The sequence below is a fragment of the Pristis pectinata genome, chromosome 3, assembly GCF_009764475.1.
Source record: "Pristis pectinata isolate sPriPec2 chromosome 3, sPriPec2.1.pri, whole genome shotgun sequence".
NCBI lineage: Eukaryota > Metazoa > Chordata > Chondrichthyes > Rhinopristiformes > Pristidae > Pristis > Pristis pectinata.
The window spans coordinates 72,673,146-72,696,004 of record NC_067407.1 but is presented as its reverse complement, the minus strand read 5'-3'; positions in this window follow the sequence as shown (position 1 = coordinate 72,696,004).

Below are 22,859 nucleotides of genomic sequence, written 5' to 3'. Positions count from 1 at the left end.
ACATGCATCACCACGTTACATCCACAATTAGCAAGCTCAGTATTAACAAGCACAAACATGGCAATTACTTTGTTGTAATTTTCTCCCAGCTTTTCAAATCTGAATATTCCCATGGGCCTGTTCTGAGAATGGAACCAGCGCTGATGAACGGAATTCCAGGTTCCAAAATGCTGGAAGAGGGTTGACATCACATTTAAATAGCATCGTAGGCTCCTTGTGACAGCATGAGAACAACTCAAGCTTTTATTTGTGAGGGTGAGGGATGATGGGAAAAGCAATGCTTGATGATACAGACTGTTGTCATTGATTATTTCACTTCAATCACAGGAATGGAACAAAATATATATTTCTGCATACTCAGATGTAGTAGCAAAGATATTCCAAACAAAACATGAATATAGCTTTCAGATTCACCTGAGATTTTCCATGGCTAACTCTTGTTTCTCCTTTAGTTTGGCTAAGGCTGTATTTTCTGCTTTAAATCGATCAATTTCTGTTTCCAGTTGTAGAAGTTTGTCCTGGAGTTGTCTGGATTTTACATCTTCTGTGTGATTTAAAAGATAACTTAAAACCAATATACCTCCAGTTGAAGCGCAAATAATTTATTGGTGTCTGTTTATCATTTTTATTTTAAGAGTATTCATCATAATACATGAAAATAAAACAATGTATATTTCATATAAACCTGTGGCAACCCTCCACTGTAAACTGCAAGGAATACAGATTCACATCTTTAGCTACTCATTTCTAGGAATTAACCGAATTAACCTAATGAATCTCTTTTGGATTGACAGTATTTCCCTTCTTAAATAAGGGGACCAAAACTGTGCAAGGTTTTACCTTACCACTAAAATTGTAACTGTATTTACCTTGTACAATTGTGACAATATTTTCCTATTTCTAGGCTCCCTTTTGCACAATATGAATATTATATAATGTGAATGTCCATATTTAGAATTATAGAATCACTAGAGTAGAGGGGGTGGTCATTTGACTTGCCAGATCTATGCCAGCTTCTTGTCCATCCTATTCTGATCCATTACCCCTCTTTTTGCCAAAGTCCTGAAAATTATTTTCCCTTAAGTGCCGATCCAATTTTCTTTTGGAAGTCCTGACTGACTCTACTTCCATCACCCACACTGGCAGTGAGCTACTCACCCTTTTACAAAAAAAATCCCTCTTATCTCCCTGTGTCTTCTATCCATCGCTTTAAATCTGTGTCTCTGATCCCTGAATCTTCTGCTATTGGGAACAACTTTTCTCTAGTTATCCTCTCTAAACCGGCCCTGGTCACGTGAAACTCTATCAGATCTTCTGTCAATCACTTTTGCTTCAGGATAAATCTCTCCAATTTAACTTTGCAGCTGAAATCCCTCACCACTGGGACTATTCTCAGCAATCTCATCTGCAACCTCTGTGGGATCTTTCAACCATTCCGAAAGCGTTGTGACTGGATACAATGTTCATTTAAAATAAACTCTTTGCTTTTGTAATAAAGGCAGAAATTGCTGAAAGTACTCAGCAATTCAGACAACATCTGGGAAGAAAAATGAGTGAATGTTTTGGGTTGATGATCTGAATTTGATTCTGAGCTTGGCTGCTGTCTGTGAGGAGTCTATAATTTCTCTCCACGACTACATGGGTTCTCGCTGGGTACTCCAGTTTCTTCCCACACCCTAAAGACATGCTGGTATGTGAACTGTAGGTTACCCTTATAGGTAAGTGGCAAAAGAATCAAAGGGGCATTAATAGGCATATGGGAGAGGGAATGTTGAGGGCAGTGTGGTGGATGTGGTTTACATGGATTTTAGTAAGGCATTTGATAAGGTTCCTCATGGTAGGCTTCTTCAGAAGGTCAGAGGCCGAGGGATCCAAGGAAGCTTGGCTGTGTGGATTAGGAATTGGCTTGCATGTAGAAAGCAGAGGGTTGTGGTGGAAGGAGTGCCCTCGGATTGGAAGGCAGTGACTAGTGGTGTCCCGCAGGGATCGGTTCTGGGACCTCTACTTTTTGTGATATTTATAGATGACTTAGATGAGGGGGTGGAGGGCTGGGTTAGTAAGTTTGCGGACGACACTAAGATAGGCGGTGTTGTGGATAGTGTGGAGGGCTGTCGGAGCTTACAGAGGGATATTGATAGGATGCAGAGCTGGGCTGACAAGTGGCAGATGGAGTTCAATCCGGAGAAGTGTGAGGTGGTACACTTTGGAAGGACAAACTCCAGGGCAGAGTACAGGGTAAACGGCAAGGTACTTGGCAGTGTGGAGGAGCAGAGGGATCTGGGGGTTCATATTCACAGTTCATTGAAAGTTGCCTTACAGGTGGAAAGAGCAGTTAAGAAGGCCAATGGGATGTTGGCTTTCATAAGTCGCGGGATTGAGTTTAAGAGCCGCGAGGTTACGATGCAGCTTTACAAAACTCTAGTTAGGCCACATTTAGAGTACTGTGTTCAGTTCTGGTCGCCTCATTATAGGAAGGATGTGGAGGCATTGGAGAGGGTACAGAGGAGATTTACCAGGATGCTGCCTGGATTGGAGGGTATTGAATATGAGGAGAGGCTTAAGGTGCTAGGGCTTTATTCACTGGAAAAGAGGAGGATGAGAGGAGACATAATAGAGGTATATAAAATATTGAGAGGAATAGATAGAGTAGACAGTCAGCGCCTCCTTCCCAGGGCACCAATGCTCAAGACGAGAGGTCATGGCTTTAAGGTTATGGGTGGGAGGTTCAGGGGAGATGTCAGAGGGAGGTTTTTCACCCAAAGAGTGGTTGGTGCATGGAATGCACTGCCTGGGGTGGTGGTGGAGGCAGATACATTGAACAGGTTCAAGAGCTTGTTGGATAGGCATATGGAGGAACGTGAGATAGAGGGATATGCGGGAGGAAGGGGTTAGGTAGTGTGAGGGTGGTCTGATGGACGGCATGACACGGTGGGCCGAAGGACCTGTTTTGTGCTGTATGGTTCTATGGTTCTATGGTATTAAGGAGGGGAAAATGGGATTGATGGGATTGTTCTGTTAAACACAATGGACTCAACGGCTTCCCATGTCATAATAAGTAATATTTTACCTCATGAATTGAGAAATGTGAGAACTGTAGTTCCTTGGTATTTGGACACAGTACATATTCAAAATGCTCATTGTTTTGTGTATTACTACCTGAATGATTTGATTTCATATACATACCTTGAACATTTACACTGTTGGCTTTCACCTGCTGGGAATGATCTAAGGTTTTCAATACATTTGGTTTACAATTGAGGGCTGGAGACAATTGCTGTGCAAGGGCAGGACCAGAGGGCTGCATCAGATGAGATTCTGGAGTACCACAATTCTGATTTTTCACAAAACTGCTGGCATTTTTCTTTGCAAGGTTTGACTTCTTTCTCATGGTTTTGTTTTTGTTCCTCATTGGCCTATTGTATTGGGAAGGATATCTCTTTGATAAAGGAGATTTGAGGTCTGAAGGTTCATTTTCACTGCTGCTGGTGCTACTCAGTGCATTGCATTTCACTGGAGACATTCCAGCTATAGATTTACAATGTGTAAAATGCTGTGAAGTTTGAAATGCCATGCCCATTTCTTCTATTCCACTTGGAGCATCACTTGCATAGTCAGCATCATCAGATAAGTCCAAACTTTTGCCAGTGCAAAAAGAATTATGTAGGATTTCACCTGTGGGTGGTTGCTGAGGCTGAGACTTCGGGCCATTGCTCTCAGGATCTAAACCATGTGCTCTAATATTGGAGTCCCCACAATGTTCACTGTTATTTTTTGAAAGGCCATCCTGACTGTATTGATAACCTGCAAGCGGCACTAATCCTGTGTTCACAAAACCATGCATATTATGATCTTTGCTTTCCTGATTTCTAAAACTTGCACTGTCAGAAGTCACTTGAACTATTCTGTCATTTACTTTTTTAAAGCCGATGTTTGGGGCTTTCCCATCATGTATGTTTCTGGAATCTTTGATGTTAGCTGAATTACTCTGCTCCTTCTCTGACTGCTTTTGGGGTAATTCAGTGCCCCGGTTTAAAGTCTCTGATTTATATGTACTTAGGCATTCCATTTGAGAGGTGTCATTAAAAGATGGCTGATCATTTGAAGATCCCTGCAGCTTGTTTGACATATTTTGTCCTATTCCTTGGCCGTGGTTCTGCCTTTCCATACCTCCATGAGAAAAACTGCTAATTGTTTGATTCTGTGATTGAGAATCAACTCCAATCAATTGCTGTCTCTGTTGAATATGTACGCTGAAATCTTTACTCGCATTAGCTCTTCCTTGGGATTCCTCCACTGGAGATAAATCTCCTGTTTTACTTTCCTGTTCTATTTGTTGACTTCCAGCATTTCTCTCATTAGAGTATTTGCGAGGTGATTCAACCTTGGTAGCCAATTCTGCCACATTTATGTCACTTTGGATGCCCTCATCTGTACTATTCTTGATTTCGTCTAGCTTTTCTTTTTGCATGTGATTTTTTTTCTTGCTGCTTGTGATGGAGCTGTTGGTAGAAACAAACTTCTTTGTTTTAGATGCTACAAGGTCTGAACTACTAACTTGTTTTTTCAAAGCTGACTGTTTTTTAATCTGGAGCTTTTCGTTCTCATTGAAGTTAGGTAAGGAAAGACGGCGCTGATTACCGAAATTAACTTTTTTGGGAAATTGCTCAATGGATTCATGAACTAGATTCCTATTTTGTTCCTTCAGAATATTTTCCTTGTTCTTCTCAAATCGTGCAATACCTTCCCCACGCTTTAGAAAAGACTTCTTTGGAGCCACCTTCACCTCATTTATATCCTGTGAAATAAAGAGGTTTATAATTACAATTATTTCCAAGAAATGCTTTCATAGAATCATAGAACAGTACAGCACAATACAGGCCCTTCGGCCCACAATGTTGTGCCGACCTTTAAACCTCGCCTAAGACTATCTAACCCCTTCCTCCCACATATCCCTCTATTTTAAACTCCTCCATATGCTTATCTAGTAATCTCTTGAATTTGACCAACGTATCTGCCTCCACCACCGCCCCAGGCAGTGCATTCCATTCCCCAACCACCCTCTGGGTAACAAATCTTCCTCTGGTATCTCCCTTGAACTTCCCACCCATTACTTTAAAGCCATGCCCTCTTGTATTGAGCATTGGTGCCCTGGGAAAGAGGCGCTGGCTGTCTACTCTATCTATTCCTCTTAATATTTTGTATACCTCTCAATATTTTATTTACCTCTATCATGTCTCCTCTCATCCTCCTTCTCTCCAAAGAGTAAAGCCTTAGCTCCCTTAGTCTCTCCTCATAATGCATACTCTCTAAACCAGGCGGTATCCTGGTAAATCTCCTCTGCACCCTTTCCAACTCTTCCACATCCTTCCTATAATGAGGCGACCAGAACTGAACACAGTACTCTAAGTGTGGTCTATCCAGAATTTTGTAGAGCTGCATCATTACCTCGTGGCTCTTTTAAACCAATCCCACGACTTATGAATGCTAACATCCCATAAGCTTTCTTAACTACCCTATCTACCTGTGAGGCAACTTTCAGTAATCTGTGGATATGAACCCCTAGATCCCTCTGCTCCTCCACACTATCCAGAATCCTGCCATTAACTTTGTACTCTGCTTTAGCTATTAATAATCCTTTATTATTAAGGTTCTGTCAAAATACATTCTTTTGCAGTTGTTTACCTTGCACTTTTCACCCTGTCCTTCTCTAATCCTGTTACCTTTCTGAACAATTCCTGCACTGGAATTTTTGCTTTGATGTCAAGTAAGTAGAACTAATGTTCCGTAGCTTTGTCACTGTTGTTCCATAAGATTTCTTACAAGAGATGGATATCTGCCTGAAAGTTAAATAGTTATTTTTGGATCTTCATATGTATTTTTAGCAACTGCTTCTCAAACTATAGGAAAATGGGGCCTATGTACCAGATTTTCACAACTGCCTCCTATCCATTGAGAGTATGTGTTACTTACTTTGGGTCTGCCATAGACATTCCCTCAAGTATAATGACTCCCCTAGAAATGGTGTAAGCACCCTACATTCAGGAGTGTGCTAATAATGGGCAATATCATGAAATAATTATTATAATTTGAAAATATAAAATTAAGACACCCTTTGCAATGTAAACTGGGTATTATACACACAATACATATGCTCAATTTTAGCTCTCTTCGTCTTTTCGAGAGCAAATAATAATATGGTGAAATAAATCAGGATTTGAATCATTCTGCTGCTTTATTTCACAGACAGATGAATATACAAGAGAACTCAAATCAATTCACTCACTCCTTCCTCCCCCCACCCCCAACCCCCTCCTTCATCCCCTAAGACAGAAAAAGATAATAAGCATGACCCTTTTGTAAGCTGACTTGTTTCTGATATTATCTTTCTTTCAACTTCTTTGCAAAAACAAAACCTTAACCAAAGCCTGGTAATTCCACCTTCCCTTTTCAAATCTCCCCATGACTCCTTTCCTTTGTTAATTCTATTCCCAGGAATCAGAGGGTGATGTTTGACTCCTGTCTGTTAAGGGGTTCACCAAAATGACTATCAATGTGACTTCCTGTTCATCCAGGAGCATATATTCCAGATACCTCAAGTCATTCCCAAGTTATTAGAAATATTCTCACTACACTAGATGTGTCCATTTTCCTCTGGGAAGCTCTAGTTCAACCTTCTGCCACCAACAATATCCATTCCTCTTTCCACAGTAGCTTTCAATATAACCACATAAGATGTAACAACAGCCTCCATATCTTGTAGCAGCAACAGCAAAGTGGCAGAGCTCTCAAACTTCCACCTCTAGTTATTATCTGAGTTTATTGAACTAGTAAATAAATAAGGTATATTTTGGAATCTCACAAGTGACAGAGGGTGGGATCAAACCAAGTGGGGCACTTAGGTCGAACAGAGGTAGGGAAAAACTAGACAAAGATGGAGATAAAAGAGAGAAAAAGGAGAGATGGGAAGTAAAGGACAACTGATGCCTCAGTGGCTTGATGGAGGTGTGGGTAGATGGATGGAAGTGCAAAAGAGGGCAACCACCTCAGTGAAGTGGAAGCCTGGCCAAAAATCTAATAAGGGGAGCATCATTGGGGGGGGGGGGGGGGGGGCCAGCTGTCAATGGAAATGGAGCTAAAAGCTTGATAGAGTGCATGATATTGTTTTGGACTGCCGAAGAAAAAGACAGTCATGTATGTAAAGTGAATGAGTTATAAACATATATGTGATAACACCAAGCTCTACCTCTCAATCTCTTATCTCTGGTTAAATACTGAGAAAAGCAAAGCTATCATCTCAAACCACAACCACAGACTTTGTAGCTCCTCCATTGATTTTTATCCTCCTCCATGGTCAACATCTCTAGTTGAAGTGGATTTATGATATTCAACTCAACCACATCTTGTGGAAGTGAGTTCTACAATCTCACTACTCTGTATAGAAAAGTTTCCCCTGAATTACTTCTTATATTTGTTAGCAACTATCTTATAAATAGTTCTGGTTCTGATCTCCCTTGTAAGTTAAAATACCTGCTCTATGTCTCCTGTCTCAAACCTTTTCATAATTTAAATATGTTTTAAACATAGTTGGAGGAGACCTTCATTAAATATTGCAAGATGCAGACAAATTTGTTGGCCACCACTCAAAGACTTCTCTTCTGTAGTGAAGAGAGTCTCAGGCCCACTGTATACCATAGTTATGGCACAAAATCATGGCAATTAGCTCAACATGTCCATGTCTCTGTATGGCTCCACACAAACTTCAGTTGTGGCACTTTCCGACAGGGAAAGCTTCTACCACAAGTGATGTGCCATCTGCATTCACCACTGACCAATGTCATATTTATGAATCATCCTTTTGCAGATCTGCCTTTGCCAATTTGTGCTCCCAAACCAGCCTGATCCTCAGCAGGGCCTTGTGTGATATATTGCCATCATATAGGGGGCTGGTTGAGAATAAACTCCACACACAAAGCAGCCAGAAAACTTCGGCAGCTGATTAATCCACAGCCCCTAGCTTAGCCGACAGTCAAACCAGTAAACAAAAACTGGTTTCTGAGTATCATTCAGAAATGCTCAAAAACACACAAGATCTATCAAAAATCAAGCAATGTAAAACAAAAAAACAATCAAACTTTTCAAAAATAAACATGTTGCAACTTGTTTGGAACTCTCAATTAACAAGCATTTAACTCAATTCAATTAATTAAAACAAAATAAAACATACTTGTAAATTGCTGCCTTAGGATCATTCCTGGCCATTCAAATGAATGTTGCTATTAGATGTGATTACTTCGCTGCATAAGTTTAGTGAACAGATGCCCCTCTGGAAGTGCTTGAGGAATTTATTCACATTTGAGCACTGTCATTGGACTCTATGAAGAGTTTAATATCAGAGGGCAGTCAAGAAACCACCTGTGAAGAATAGCCAGAAAGCTTGGGACTTCCACAATCAAGCGGAAATCATGAAGCTGGCGGCACTTTCATGGGGAAATGCTAAGATTTTCATGCAGAACTGATGACATTTCCCCATAACTTTCAACCTATAAAATCATATTTGGATTTTCCCTACTATCTCTATATTTTTTTCACATAAAATGGGGACAGAATTGTTCAAAGTTCAAGTGTAAAACACAATTATTCTGCTTTCCAATTTTATACCTCTATAATGATCCTTAGCGCTTTGGTTTGTTTTGTTTTTTTATGGCTTTATAACCTGTGTCACTATTTCTAGTAGTTTTATATCTTGGGCAGCCTTCCATCTGCATAAAGTTTAGGTCATCCTAAATTCAGCAGTATATTATCTTATCTGGCATCAAGCCTCATTCATACTATAGTTTATTGCTTCTCTTTTTCCAACAAGTCATCTTTAAGATCCTTTTGTTTAAAATCCATATCTATCTTTAATTTTCTCTAATTCCATACTTTACTGGAAAACAATGATCTTCCAGCTTTTCTCTTGTGCACTCCCTGTTTATCTTTCACCCCTATTGATTGCCATTCCTTCATTTGGCTAGGCTCTGAGCTGTGTTATCTCTTTCCTACAGTTCTTATTCTGCTCTCCTTTAACAGGTTTCTTCTACTCTCTTCTTTCACAAAGCTTCCAGCCATTCTCTTAAGATTTCTTCCTTTGGCACTAAGCTCATTTTCCTCTGATGGTGAATCTGTACATTGCCATGGATGCCTTTTTTGTTTTTTTTATTCTGTGTTCTTCCTTGTAAAAATTGTGTTTAGTTTATGTTTAATGAATGCTGCTCATATGCTGCTATGCTCCCGTAATGCTGCTGCAAGTAAGATTTTGATCCCATCTGTGCATACATGTACTTGTACATATGACAATAACCTCGGCTTTAATTGAACTTTCACTTTTGACTTTGATTCTAATTTTCTATGTTACAGACAGCATATAAAACAAAACTGGCATTGTACAATACATATTGATCTGAAAATCAAGGGATATAGAGACTGAGTGTGAAAAATAGAGTTAAGTTCAAGGACCTTATTGAATGGCAGAGCAGATTTGGGCAGGCCATGTAGTCTAATCCAGTCCCAATTTTCAAAGTTCTCTCTTTCCAGCTACACCTAGCATTTCTCACCTCCCATTAGATGCTGAGCTTCCTGCAGTCCAGCATAACATTTAAAATAAGCGATAAAATCTAAGGCATGCAATATCATTTAAGTGAAGTAGCTGCCTTGAAGAAGTGGGTTATGGCACAGAAAATAAAATGGTACTTGGTATCAATGAAAAGTAACCTGTATACCTGGGGATCTTGTTGAAATAATTCTGAATCCACCTTAATTAGTTCTTCAACAAAATCTTCAAAAGTCTTTTGCTTTTCATCAATTCCAGGTCTGATAGGTCTAAAAGAAACAGTAACTGTAGTTAGAATTGTGCAGTTTATTTCAGCATATCTTCTGCTTGTTTTAGACCTTTAATATGCTAAATTGCTGCCAATTGTTAGTATATTGAAATAAAATCAGAAAATGCTGGAAACACTCAGCAGGTCAGGTAGCATCTGTGAAAAGAGAAATAGTTAATGTTTCTGGTCAATAATTCTTTATTAGAATTTATTAGGATTATTGTTTGTTCTTCTCTAAATTTATATTCTATCTCCCTTCTGTCCTCTCCAGTGTCCATGAGATCCACGTTGTGCTTCTTCAGATAAGGTATTTATTTATTAGTCACATGTACCTCAAAACACACAGTGAAATGCGTCTTTTTGTGTTACTGAGAATGTGCTGGGGGGGGGGGGGGGGCAGCCCACAAGTGTCGCCACTCTTCCGATGCCAACATAGCATGCCCACAGCTCCTAACCTGTACATCTTTGGAATGTGGGAGGAAACTGGAGCACCCGGAGGAAACCCACACAGACATGGGGAGAATGTAAAAACTCCTTACAGGCAGCAGCAGGAATTGAACCCAGGTCACTGGCGCTCTAATAGCATTACACTAACCGCTATGCTACCGTGCCGCCCACCTATGCATTATTTCCAATAAACTGGGGATCATGTAGTTAGGATACTACACTGGCAACCAGAATTCTGGACAACTGATCCCAAGACCTGAGTTCAAATCCTATCATCTCACAATTTAAATTCAAGTGATTAAATAAAATCTGGATTTTTTTTTGGAAACTCTAGCTTCAGTAATGGTTGCTCTGCAAATACTGGACTGTAAAAAGGTATTTGAATCGCTAATGCCTTTAGAACATCAGAACATGAGAAAATAGGAGCAGGGATAGAATGCCCCAGCATTCAATATGATCATGGCTACTCTACCCCAAGCTTCCTCTCCTCTTCTGTACCAGTTCCCCATAGCCCTCAGCTTTCAAAATGTATCTACTTCCTCTTTAAGTAACCCCATTGATCTGGCATCCACAGCTCTGCGGGGAAGAGAATCCCAGAGATTCACTGTGAGAGGAAGTTCCTATACACTTCATTTTTAAATGACTGACTCCTAATCTTATAAACATGTCTCCTCGTTCAAGGTTCTCCCACTAGTGGAAATACCTCAACATTTATCCCATCATGCCCCCTCAGTATCTGTTATGTTTCAATAAGATATCCCCTCATTCTTCTAAACTCCAAACAATATAGATTAATTTCTTTAGCCACTCATGATAGGATAATTCTCTCATCCCAAAAATTAGCCTGGTGAATCTCTTTTGCATTGCCTCCAGTGCCAGTGTATTCTATTTTATATAAAGGGGGGAAAATGTGCACAGATTCCAGGTGTGGCCTCACTAATACCCAGTACAATTGTAACAATACTTCCCTATTTCTAAATTCCAACTTTCATGCAATAAAGGCCAACACGCCTTTTGCCTTCCTAACCACTTGTTGCACCTGCCTGCTAAAGTTGTGCGATTTGTGCACGAGAATATCTCGAATGCTCTATACTTTCCTTATCTACAATCTTCCTCCATTTAGATAATAGTCGGCCTTTTGATTCCTCTTACCAAAGTGTATTACTTCACACTTCCTCCCATTAAGCTCCATTTGCCAAGTTTTCACCCACTCACTCACACCACAAAGAGTCCACATATCCTCATCGCAACATGTCCTTTCACCTATTTTCATTCATCAGCAAACTTTGAAACCTTACACTCTGCCCTGTCCTCCAGGACATTAAATACAAATAGTAAATAATTGAAGGCCAAGAACTGATCCTTGGTGAACTGCTTGTTACGTCCTTCCAGCCAGAAAAAGACCCTTTTATTCTGACTCTCTGTCTTCTATGCCATAACCAGTCTTTGTTCTATGCTAACACACTTTCCCTAATGGCACTAGCTCTTGTGCACCAGTCTTTATGTGGCACCTTGTTTTATGCCTTCTGAAAATCCAAATACACTACATCTACAGGTTCCCCTCTATCTATTATGATTGTTACATCCTCAAAGAACTCTAGCAAATTTGTCAAACATGATTTACCTTTCAAAAAACCATGTTGACTTGATTTGATTACATTAAGGTTCTCTAAGAGACGATTCCTTCTCTGATTAAAGACACCAATATCTTGCCAACAACAGCAACCACTTCTTTTAAAACCCTATGGCGCAGACCTTTGGGGCCAGGTGTCTTTTCTCCCTTTAGTCCCTTAGTTTTTCCAAATATCTTGTTGCTTGTGATGGTGATTACTATAAGTTCTTCCATACTTTTTGAAAGTAGCCCTTCGAATATCTTTGAAATGTTGGCAGTGTCCTCCACCTGATGGAAGGTATTGATCTAACTTGCCTGCCATTTCCTTGTTTCCTGTTACTAATTCTCGTGTCTCAATCACTAGGGGGCCCACACTTATCTGAGCTACCATTTTCATTTTTATACATCCATACAAGCTCCTGCTGTTTCTTTTCATATTACTTGCCAGTTTTCTCTCATTATCAATTTCTTCCCTTTTTTTTTAACTTTTTAGACTCTCCAACTGATTCTTGTAAAATTCCCAGTCCTCTGATCTACCACTAGCCCTTCCCACTTTGTATATTCTAGCCTTTAAATATTTTCATTGATCTCCTTTGTTAACCACAAATGGTTCGTCTTTCTCCTGGGATCCTTCCTTATAATTGGGATAATCTGTGGTCTTTCAAACTTACCTTTGTGACCAAGTTTCTGAACCTAATATCTTGTTACTCAGTCAAATTTTGTTAGGTAACACTCTTGTTAAGTGACTTGGGACATTTTAATGCGTTGGAGATTTTATAAGAGCAAGTTATTATTTAAAAGATCTTCTGAATTAAGGAGAAAACTGTGAAAGAATTACCCCTTCACAGGAAAACAAGATTTTCAGAGGCTGTATGTTATCTTAAAGCAGAAAAAAAACATATCAAGGCTAATTATCTAAAGGTGCAGATTTATTTCTGATCATCTTTGTTTTAACACTGTCACAAACCAGCAACAAAAGAAACACACTGAGCATGATTCAGTGTTAAAAACTATTTTATTAATCACTACTTATGATAATACGTAAAATAAAAGTAAAAATGTTAGTATGTTAGAATTCAAAAATGTTAAACCTCGAACGTTAACCCCAAAACTAAACTCTTCGTGTGTGTGTGTGACAAAGTCCAAAACTTCCAGTTCCGGAATGGTTCTTAAAGTTCAGTTCCGCAAGCCATAAGGTGAAACATGAGCAAGGGCTTCTTCAACAACCACCGTTGTCTGAAGATAAGATGTAGATGTAGAAAAACATAGAGAGAGTACATACGAAATCCAAATGTTCCACGATGGAACCCAAACGACACTTCAGTGTTTACTCGGTAGTGACTTCCTCACCCCGAAAAGCATCCGAACCGTGGTCGTCCACACACAAATACCTGTTTCCTTCTACAGGTCAGCAACAAAGTGAACTCCACCGGATTACTTCCAACTTCCATACATGGATTTCAGTGGCAAACACAGTTATTATTTCTCATCCATCGATAGAGAAAACAAGCAGGCTGGTGTCTCTCTCCCTTCTCTCTCTCTCCTTCTTCTTCTTCTGACTTCTTCAACAACGTCATTACGTCCTTTATCTTCTATTGACGTAAGCACGCCCCACACACACATACACACACACTCTCTATCTTAAAGGGACTTTCACTGAGTCCATAACAACACTATTGTATCTAGATGATGAAAGGACATGTTCTGCCATGTTCCACACTAAAGCTCTAGTTAGTAGAGTAATCTGACTTATTCACAACATCAGCCTTGAACAGTAGAGCATATTCATTCTAATTGATTCTGACCCACTCCTCTTCCCATACCTGGCTCCATCTGCCCTTCATTCCTCACTCTACCTCAGGCTACCCATAACTTACTGGCCCCTGCCTTAGCCATCCCCCTCTTCCCTTTATACTGGGTGTTCTGAGTGACTGTGTCTCAAGAGCAAGATCGTTACATTAGGAATGACAAAACCAATGAGATGTTTGGTTGATTTCTGGCCTAGAACATCAGAAAATATTTATAGGTTATTAAACCAGAAGGTTCAATTCTAACAGCTTTGTGCCAATGGGGACTTCTAAAAAGACTGATTTTGCTAAGGTTTCAGCTGCAATCTCTGAGCTTTGGTACCTTATTCCCCAATGTATACGAGCCAATACTGGTTCCCAGAATAAAGTTAAAAACCAATCATTTATTTTTAAATTATTTATGGCATTCAAATCAAATTGTTAACTCCCAGCAAGAGGCAGTGACAGTAATGGAAGGTTTGAAGTGGCAAAGTTTTTCAGGAAGCAATTCATGAGAACTAGGGTGGAGGTGGACATATAAAGTGACTTCTGGAGGTGTGTGTTGGTTAATGAAGAAAAGTTGAAAGAATGCATGATGAACTGCAAGACCACAAGAAATCTATCCTTTAATCTCAAGGCCAATGTAAGGTTTGGGGTAATGGAGAGGCAATAAAATAAGCAGAGCAGCATATATTCTGAATAATTAGTTCACTTAGAATATATGATCTGGGTCAGGTCAGTTAAATGTAGTTAATAGCTGTAATGGCCCCTACTGTTGAGGTATCTACATTAAGAATTATTCATTCTAAGCATTCATTGCCTAAACAATTTGTACTCACTTCCAAAGATTACTGTAGATACAAAAGAATCACATGAGGTGTGAGTAAATCTTGACATAAAAAAGAATTGTGCCAAACAGGGAATATGTATAATTATATGATTTTTCAATTTATTAGAAACATAAACATTCATCATCAAGCAGGTTTTACTCCTACCTTTCCTCTAGTCTCCCCATTTTCTTAGAATTTCTTTTAATTCCAAATGGAGTGACAACACGCTTCTCTGCTCCTTGCTCAGCTTTCTCTTCATTGATTGGAGAAAGGTTTCCAGGACAGTTTCCATCCTCTGGGATACTCTCATCTAAAGAAATAGCAGATTTAATTAAAACAAATTGAATTGGTTCCAACAGTTTATCACTTTTATTCAGTAGATATAATGTTTGAGCACTTGATATCCTGCCAGAAAAACAACTATGGATTCAAGGGCTCCCTGCAGGTTGAGTATTTTTTTCTTATCTTTGGCAAGAGAGCACAGGTTGTGTTGGGGAATGCTGGGGAGTAGAAATGAGATTGCCTTTCACACTTATTGAAGAAATAATACTGATGAAATCCAGGGAAAATATTCACCTACACAGTCAACCTCATTCTAACTTCAGTTTTTACTATGAGGCAAAAGGCATAAAAGAGGATGAAGAAACAGAAAAAGTAAATTACAAAATTACACTATAATTATCAAGGATTATGTGTTAAATGAAAAAGAATGTCACAAGTGGTTTTAATTTCTGCATTTCTTTCTGTATAATGTTAGCAACCAAATCAATTGAATAATTTCCCCCATAGCAGATCTTTACATCTTTTGGCGAGTTTTCCAAGAATTGGTGCTAATTCATGAGCAGTCTGGCATTCTGAGTTTATGGTCAAGGAATGCCAGCATTTTGGACACCACTATACAGATGATACATTTATTATAGTTGTCTGAATTTCAACAAAAAGAAATGATTACAACTTACTGAGCTACTAAAGAACTATAGGCTTTTGAATCAAGGAACTGCATGTGTTTTAAAACTCTATTTCCAACCTCATTTTGTTCACTAAATTAATTATAACAATTGAATAACAGAAGTAATACGTTATTCGTGTGCAAAGCTGGTCATCCTTCAGGAGAATTTGTGGTAAGTAATGTATAAACTAATGGCAAAAATGAGAATGAGATGATCAAATAGTCTTTATAGAGACATGGTTACTAGGTGGATAAGCCTGACAACTAAATATTCCAGGGCACTTGACATTTCAGAAGGATAGAAAAGCAGATGAGGCAGCTCTGATAATGAAGGATGTCCTTAGGATAATAGTGGGAAATGATCGTGGATCATGTGATCAGGAAGTAATCTGACTGGAGATAAGAAATAGCAGAGAAATCATTGTTGAGATTGCCAATGGCTCCCCAAACAGCAGACGCTGCACAGAGAAAAAATGGGTGAAATGTCTGGCCTACCAACCTGCAGATACTATTGTAACAGCCGGCATTTGCCTTCTTTCCAGATTGGACAAATGGAGTCATTTGCCTCTCAACAAGCTGGCAACATTCTAACCACCCGCTTGCTGGAGAAACCATTCCCTCTCCAATGTTGGCAGTCACTCACTTTGCCCCAGGGAACATGGAATCTTCCAGCATTTGTGTTGGTTGGTGACGTCCTTTGGCAAGCTCCAGGTGGCATCTGGATGAGTGAGACACTAGAAATGACTGGGTTCTCTAGTTCATTCTGGGACTCAATGGGGGAATGGGGGTGAGCGACACTACAGTGAGGTGTACTAGCTCAGTGTAAAGAGATTGGATCTGAATCAGCAGAGGCTCACTCTCTTTATATGAAGAACTATTTAACTTCATTAACCATGACTTCTCTATCACTTCCCCATTGAAGTTTAACCGTTGGCAACCACAAAATAAGCTCTAAGTTCCTACTGCTGCTGTCTGATATCAATGATTGATGCATGGAAAATTTTGCACATTAACTCTATCTAATACAAAATGCAGGTTTCAGAATCACAGCCCAAAATAACCTGTTTTAACAAACAATGGTTGAACTCCACTTAGAGATTAGCTTAACCAAGACAAAAGTAGCATTTATGAAACAACATAACTTGACAAGCTTTACTAAGTTCAGCAAGTGCCACCATTTATTCAACTGAGCAAGTAAGGAAATATAAAATTAAATGGAAGTTAATTATCTACAGACTTAAACATTCTAATGGTGAAAGAGTTATCCATTCACATTTACTGAATTAAACACTCAATCTGTAAATAATTATCCATTTAATTGCATATAACAGGACTTGAAAAACCTGTTTTCTGGGTAAGTCTCTTTAAAGCTGGCATCTCCTGTCAGTTAACCTCCCACATCTTTGTACAAGAAATACCAGTTAGCCCGCTGGTATACAAGTGATTATGAAGGCAAATGAGATATTGGCCTTTATTCCAAGGAGGATGGTCTCCAAAAACGGGGAAGTCTGGATGTATCACGGCTTGGTATGGCAACTGCTCTGCCCAAGACCGCAAGAAGCTGCAGAGAGTTGTCGACACAGCCCAGCGCATCACAGACACCAGCCTCCCCTCCTTGGACTCTGTCTTTACCTCTCATTGTCTTGGTGTAGTAGCCAGCATAATCAAAGACCCCACCCACCCAGGACATTCTCTCTTCTCTCCTCTTCCATTGGGTAGAAGATACAGGAGCCTGAGGGCACGTACCACCAGTCTTAAGGACAGCTTCTACCCCACTGTGATAAGACTATTGAATGGTTCCCTTATACAATGAGATGGACTATGACCTCACGATCTACCTTGTTGTGACCTTATTGCACTGCATTTTCTCTGTAGCTGTGACACTTACCTGTACTACATCAATGCACTCTTTACTAACTCAATGTAACTGCACTGTGTAATGAATTGACCTGTATGATCGGTTTGTAAGACAAGCTTTTCACTGTACCTCGGTACAAGTGACAATAATAAACCAATACCAATACCAGTTTTGTTACAGTCGTGCAGGACATTAGTGAGGCAACAAATGAAGTACTTCCTACAGTTTGGGATTCCTTATTTAAGGAATATACTTGCCTTGTTGACGGTGCTGAAGTTCACAAAGTTGATTCCGGGTATAAAGAGCATGTTTTTAAAGAAAAAGATAAGTAAATTGAGCCTTTACTCTCCGGAGTTCAGAAGAATGGAAGGTGATCACAATTGGCACTAAGAGAATGTTTCCTCAGGTGCAGGAACTTAGAACAAGGGGGCACAGTCTAAGGATAGGAGGATATACATTTCAACTAAGATGAGAAAAAACTTCTCTCTCAAAGGGTTGTGAATCTTCACAAAGCTTTGGAGACTGAGGTTAAGAAATATTGATTTAGATTTTAGGAGAATCAAGGGTTATGGGGACCAGGCAGGAAAAGTGGAGTTTATACTAAGATCAGTCCAACCATGAGCCCAACAAATGGCAGAGCAGGCTTGACCGGATGGAAGGAGTCTTTCCACTCCTATTTTTTCAGTTCCTGTGCTTTATATAACAAACTATCCTCATGATACTTTGGGTACTTAAAGTTGTTCAAAAATCATTTGAGTTTGAATGGAATGATGGAGATCCATTTCCTTGGTAAAAAATGGAAGTAACAGCAATTTCTACCAGATAGTCCATGAAGAGTGAACTAGATCATTTATATATACACATATACACGTGTATAGATTTATACTCCAGTAAGACCATCAAGTATTTAACTGTGTCATAAAGATTAGGACATATGCAGGTTTCACTCTCAATGAATGCCAGGTCAGATGATCCCAGCTCAACAATGGTAGAGACATCATAACTGACACTGGACCTCTGTTAGAAAAAATAAAAACACCTTGGACATGTTTCCTATACCTTATTGTAATCAGTAAGTATCTATTTGGGAACATTGGGTGGGAATTGGAGAGGATTCAGCAGTGATGGGATCCATGGGCATGCATCTCTTGTACTTCACAGTTCAAGTCCACCATAATTATTGGTTGTTTGGGAAGTGTAGCAGAGGGGCTCTGATAACAGGGAACTGCAGAGGTGGTGCCTCAATCCATCTCCTGCTGAGATTTTTTGTCACAATTCCAATGTGGAGACACAAGAGAATGCAGATGCTGGACCAACAAACAACCTGCTGGAAGAATTCAGCAGGTCAAGCAGCATCTGTTGAAGGAAAGGAATTGTTGATGTTTCGGGTCGAAACCCTGCATCAGGACTCTGCAGATGCTGGAATCTGGAGCAAAAAACAATCTGCTGGAGGAACTCAGTGGGTCAGGCAGCAAATGGATAGTCAACGTTTTGGGTCGAGACCGCTCATCTGGACTGATGTAATCCAACATTATTGTCTGGCTGCCACACATCTTCCACCATCCATAAATGAACTCAACCAAAGCTCTGCTGTTTTTTCCTAATTCACACTTTTCATGTTCACTCATCAGCCCTGGGTTTGCTGCCTTCCAGTCTCTCAAAATCTTGGGTTTTAAAATCCCCATACTCAAATTCAAACACTCCCATAGCTACAGTGGCATGCAAAAGTTTGGGCACCCCTGGTTAATATTTCTGTTACTGTGAATAGCTAAGCAAGTAAAAGATGACCTGATTTCCAAAAGGCATAAAGTTTAAAAATGACACATTTCTTTAATATTTTAAGCAAGATTACTTTTTTATTTCCATCTTTTACAGTTTCAAAATAACAAAAAAATGAAAAGGGCCCAAAGCAAAAGTTTGGGCACCCTGCATGGTCAGTACTTAGTAACACCCTCTTTGGCAAGTATCACAGTTTGTAAACGCTTTCTGTAGCCAGCTAAGAGTCTTTCAATTCTTGTTTAGGGGATTTTCGCCCATTCTTCCTTGCAAAAGCCTTCTAGTTCTGTGAGATTCTTGGGCCGTCTTGCATGCACTGCTCTTTTGAGGTCTACCCACAGATTTTTGATGATGTTTAGGTCAGGGAACTGTGAGGGCCATGGCAAAACCTTCAGCTTGTGGCTCTTGAGATAGTCTATTGTGGATTTTGAGGTGTGTTTAGCATTGATATCCTGTTGTAGAAGCCATCCTCTTTTCATCTTCAGCTTTTTTACAGACAGCGTGATGTTTGCTTCCAGAATTTGCTGGTATTTAATTGAATTCATTCTTCCCTGTACCAGTGAAATGTTCCCCGTGCCACTGGCTGCAACACAAGCCCAAAGCATGATCAATCCACCCCCATGCTTAACAGTTGGAGAGGTGTTCCTTTCATGAAATTCTGCACCCTTTTTTCTCCAAACATACCTTTGCTTATTGCGGCCAAAAAGTTCTATTTTAACTTCATCAGTCCACAGGACTTGTTTCCAAAATGCATCAGGCTTGTTTAGATGTTCCTTTGCATACTTCTGACGCTGAATTTTGTCGTGAGGACGCAGGGAAGGTTTTCTTCTGATGAGTCTTCCATGAAGGTCATATTTGTGCAGGTGTTGCTGCACAGTAGGACAGTGCACCACCACTTCAGAGTCTGCTAAATCTTCCTGAAGGTCTTTTGCAGTCAAACAGGGGTTTTGATTTGCCTTTCTAGCAATCCTACGAGCAGTTCTCTCGGAAAGTTTTCTTGGTCTTCCAGACCTCAACTTGACCTCCACCATTCCTGTTAACTGCCATTTCTTAATTACATTACGAACTCAGGAAACGGCTACCTGAAAACGCTTTGCTATCTTCTTATAGCCTTCTCCTGCTTTGTGGGCATCATTTATTTTAATTTTCAGAGTGCTAGGCAGCTGCTTAGAGGAGCCGATGGCTGCTGATTGTTGGGACAAGGTTTGAGGAGTCAGGGTACTTATAAAGCTTTGAAATTTGCATCACCTGGCCTTTCCTAACGATGACTGTGAACACACCATAGCCCAAACAAGCTAATGAAGGTCTGAGACCTTGGTAAAAGTTATCTGAGAGCTCAAATCTCTTGGGGTGCCCAAACTTTTGCATGGTGCTCCTTTCCTTTTTTCACTCTAAAATTGTACAAAACTAAAATAATACACTAATCTTGCTTAAAATGTTTAAAAGAATATTTCATCTTTAACTTTATGATTTTTGGAGATCAGTTCATCTTCTACTCACTTAACTATTCACAGTAACAGAAATTTTGACCAGGGTGCCCAAACTTTTGCATGCCACTGTACATCCTTCCCTAGCTGTGTAACAACTACAGCTCTCCAACCCCCTGAGAGCTCTGGTCTGCCTCTAATTTGGTGCATTCCTGAAGTCCTTCATCTTACTGATGCCCATGTTGTCACCTACCTGGGTCTTAACCATTGGAACTACTTCAATAAACCTCTCTTTTTCATTCTACTCCATTAAGCATCCTTAAACCCAACCTCTTAGACCACCTCATATAATATTATGTATGTCGGCTCAGTTTTCTTCATTTGACTATTCTCAAGGACACTTTATTACATTAAGATGTGACATGAATATGCACTTTTTCCCTGCTATATAAATGGGCAATGAACGCTGTGCTTGCCAAAAGTGCCCACAGCTTATAAATTAATGTTCACGGGTTGTGTTCAACATTATTCCTGATTTTAATCGAAGAAAATGATGTGCATACCATAAGTTTACTTGCAATTTTACTCAATAGAGTCCTTTCTCTGCTGGGCCACTCAAATGACACCATTGACAGAGTGAGGTAAAGTACATGCCCTAAAGTAATTTTGTGACCTTCTCCCTCTTATTCAGCTGGCCCCAGGAATGATCTCCAGGAAGAAATTTATGGTATGTATTCTCTTTTCCATGATGAAAAGTCAAGAGCTATAAATTGAAAGTTCTGAACTTTACTTGCCCACTAAACAGTCTTTTATCTTACCCACACTTGTTTCTGGTTCCTCTGCCTGTGATTCATGTCTGGAAAGCTGGCTCCTGGGTTTTTTATTAGCTGAACATTGGGTCAGAACAGAATGTTCAGCAGTTGAATCATCTGTCATATAGAGATAAAAGGCAATAATTATATTAGTGGTAAATTGTTAACACAAAATTTTAAATCTCATAGATCACAAGTGCAAGATTAAATGCTTATTAAAATGGTAGGAAAGTTTAAATATAATATCTCTGAAGAACATGTTAACTCATACATTTCCTCTATGTTTAAAGTTTGGAATTAAACAGCCAAATCAGATATACGCTACTGTCAAAGCAGGTGTCAGCAAACCAGAGGGATTTACAGCTTTGTAAGATACCTCTTATTCGGCAGTCGCTTGGGTTCAAGAATAATTTGCTTCCACTCCGGTTCCATGGGTTCCGGGGTGGCTGATGAGCCTCATGTAGAATCTGTAGACTCTGCCATAAGTGGGGCAGTTGATGCTAGATGTTTTGCAACTCTTTCATTACTTGAGCACAGCCTTTGCATGCTCCCATTACAGAGACCTGAGGGTCAAAGCGCCTGCCTAGATATTCCTTCTCCATTTACTGTGGTCAGGGTCCAGGGATTCCCATGAGCCAGTGAGAATGTTAAATTTTTTTTACAGAGACTTTGAGAAGCTTTTCTCTTCCTGGAAATTTTGTGCCAAGCTGGATCTTGGAGAGGAGTGTTTGTTTCAGGAGTCAGGCATGAGAAAAATGTGGCCTAGCCAGTGAAACTGGTGCTGGGCATATTGGCCTGGGAGAGGATACTGAGAATGGTTTGCATATCCTGCCTATGGATTTCCAAGCTACATTTTCCTATTCCTAAAAATATTACTGAAGTGAGGAGGAGAGGTCTTCCCTAACTAAAAGCAATTCTCCAAATTCTCCACGTTCTCTTGTGTTTCACTTATGGTCTGTGTCAAGTACAACATTACCAGCTGCATTCTCACAGAACATAGTACAGGCCCAGAAAGAAAGAATGGTTCATCTCTTGAATCTGTCTGATAGCTTCACTCCTATATGTAAAGCTGCTGCACCAATCATAGTTTCTGCCTTTGCCTGGTTTAATCCAACCTCAATTATTTTACTTTTAATTTTATCAGCTCTTCCACCTGCCCTTATAAAACAAAATTCTTTTTAGTAGATGTTAAAGAATCAACTAACAGACAAAATGACTTAGCGATAATACACACCTTAGCTTGCTCTCATCTTCCATTTACGTATACATCTGATACTGCCCTAGTCCTCTCCATTAAGAATCATTACCATAACCTGCACATTTATGATTACCCCTCCTTAAGCCATCAGCATGTTCTACATTAGCATGATAATTTATTTTGCTCAGGTTTAAGATCAAGATAGCAACGCCAGGCAACAGTTCACCATCTCTGTTTTCTACTAAGGTGTCCCAGATGGCACAAATCAGTTCTAAGCCCATCTGCACTGTCCGTAGTAAGAGGTAG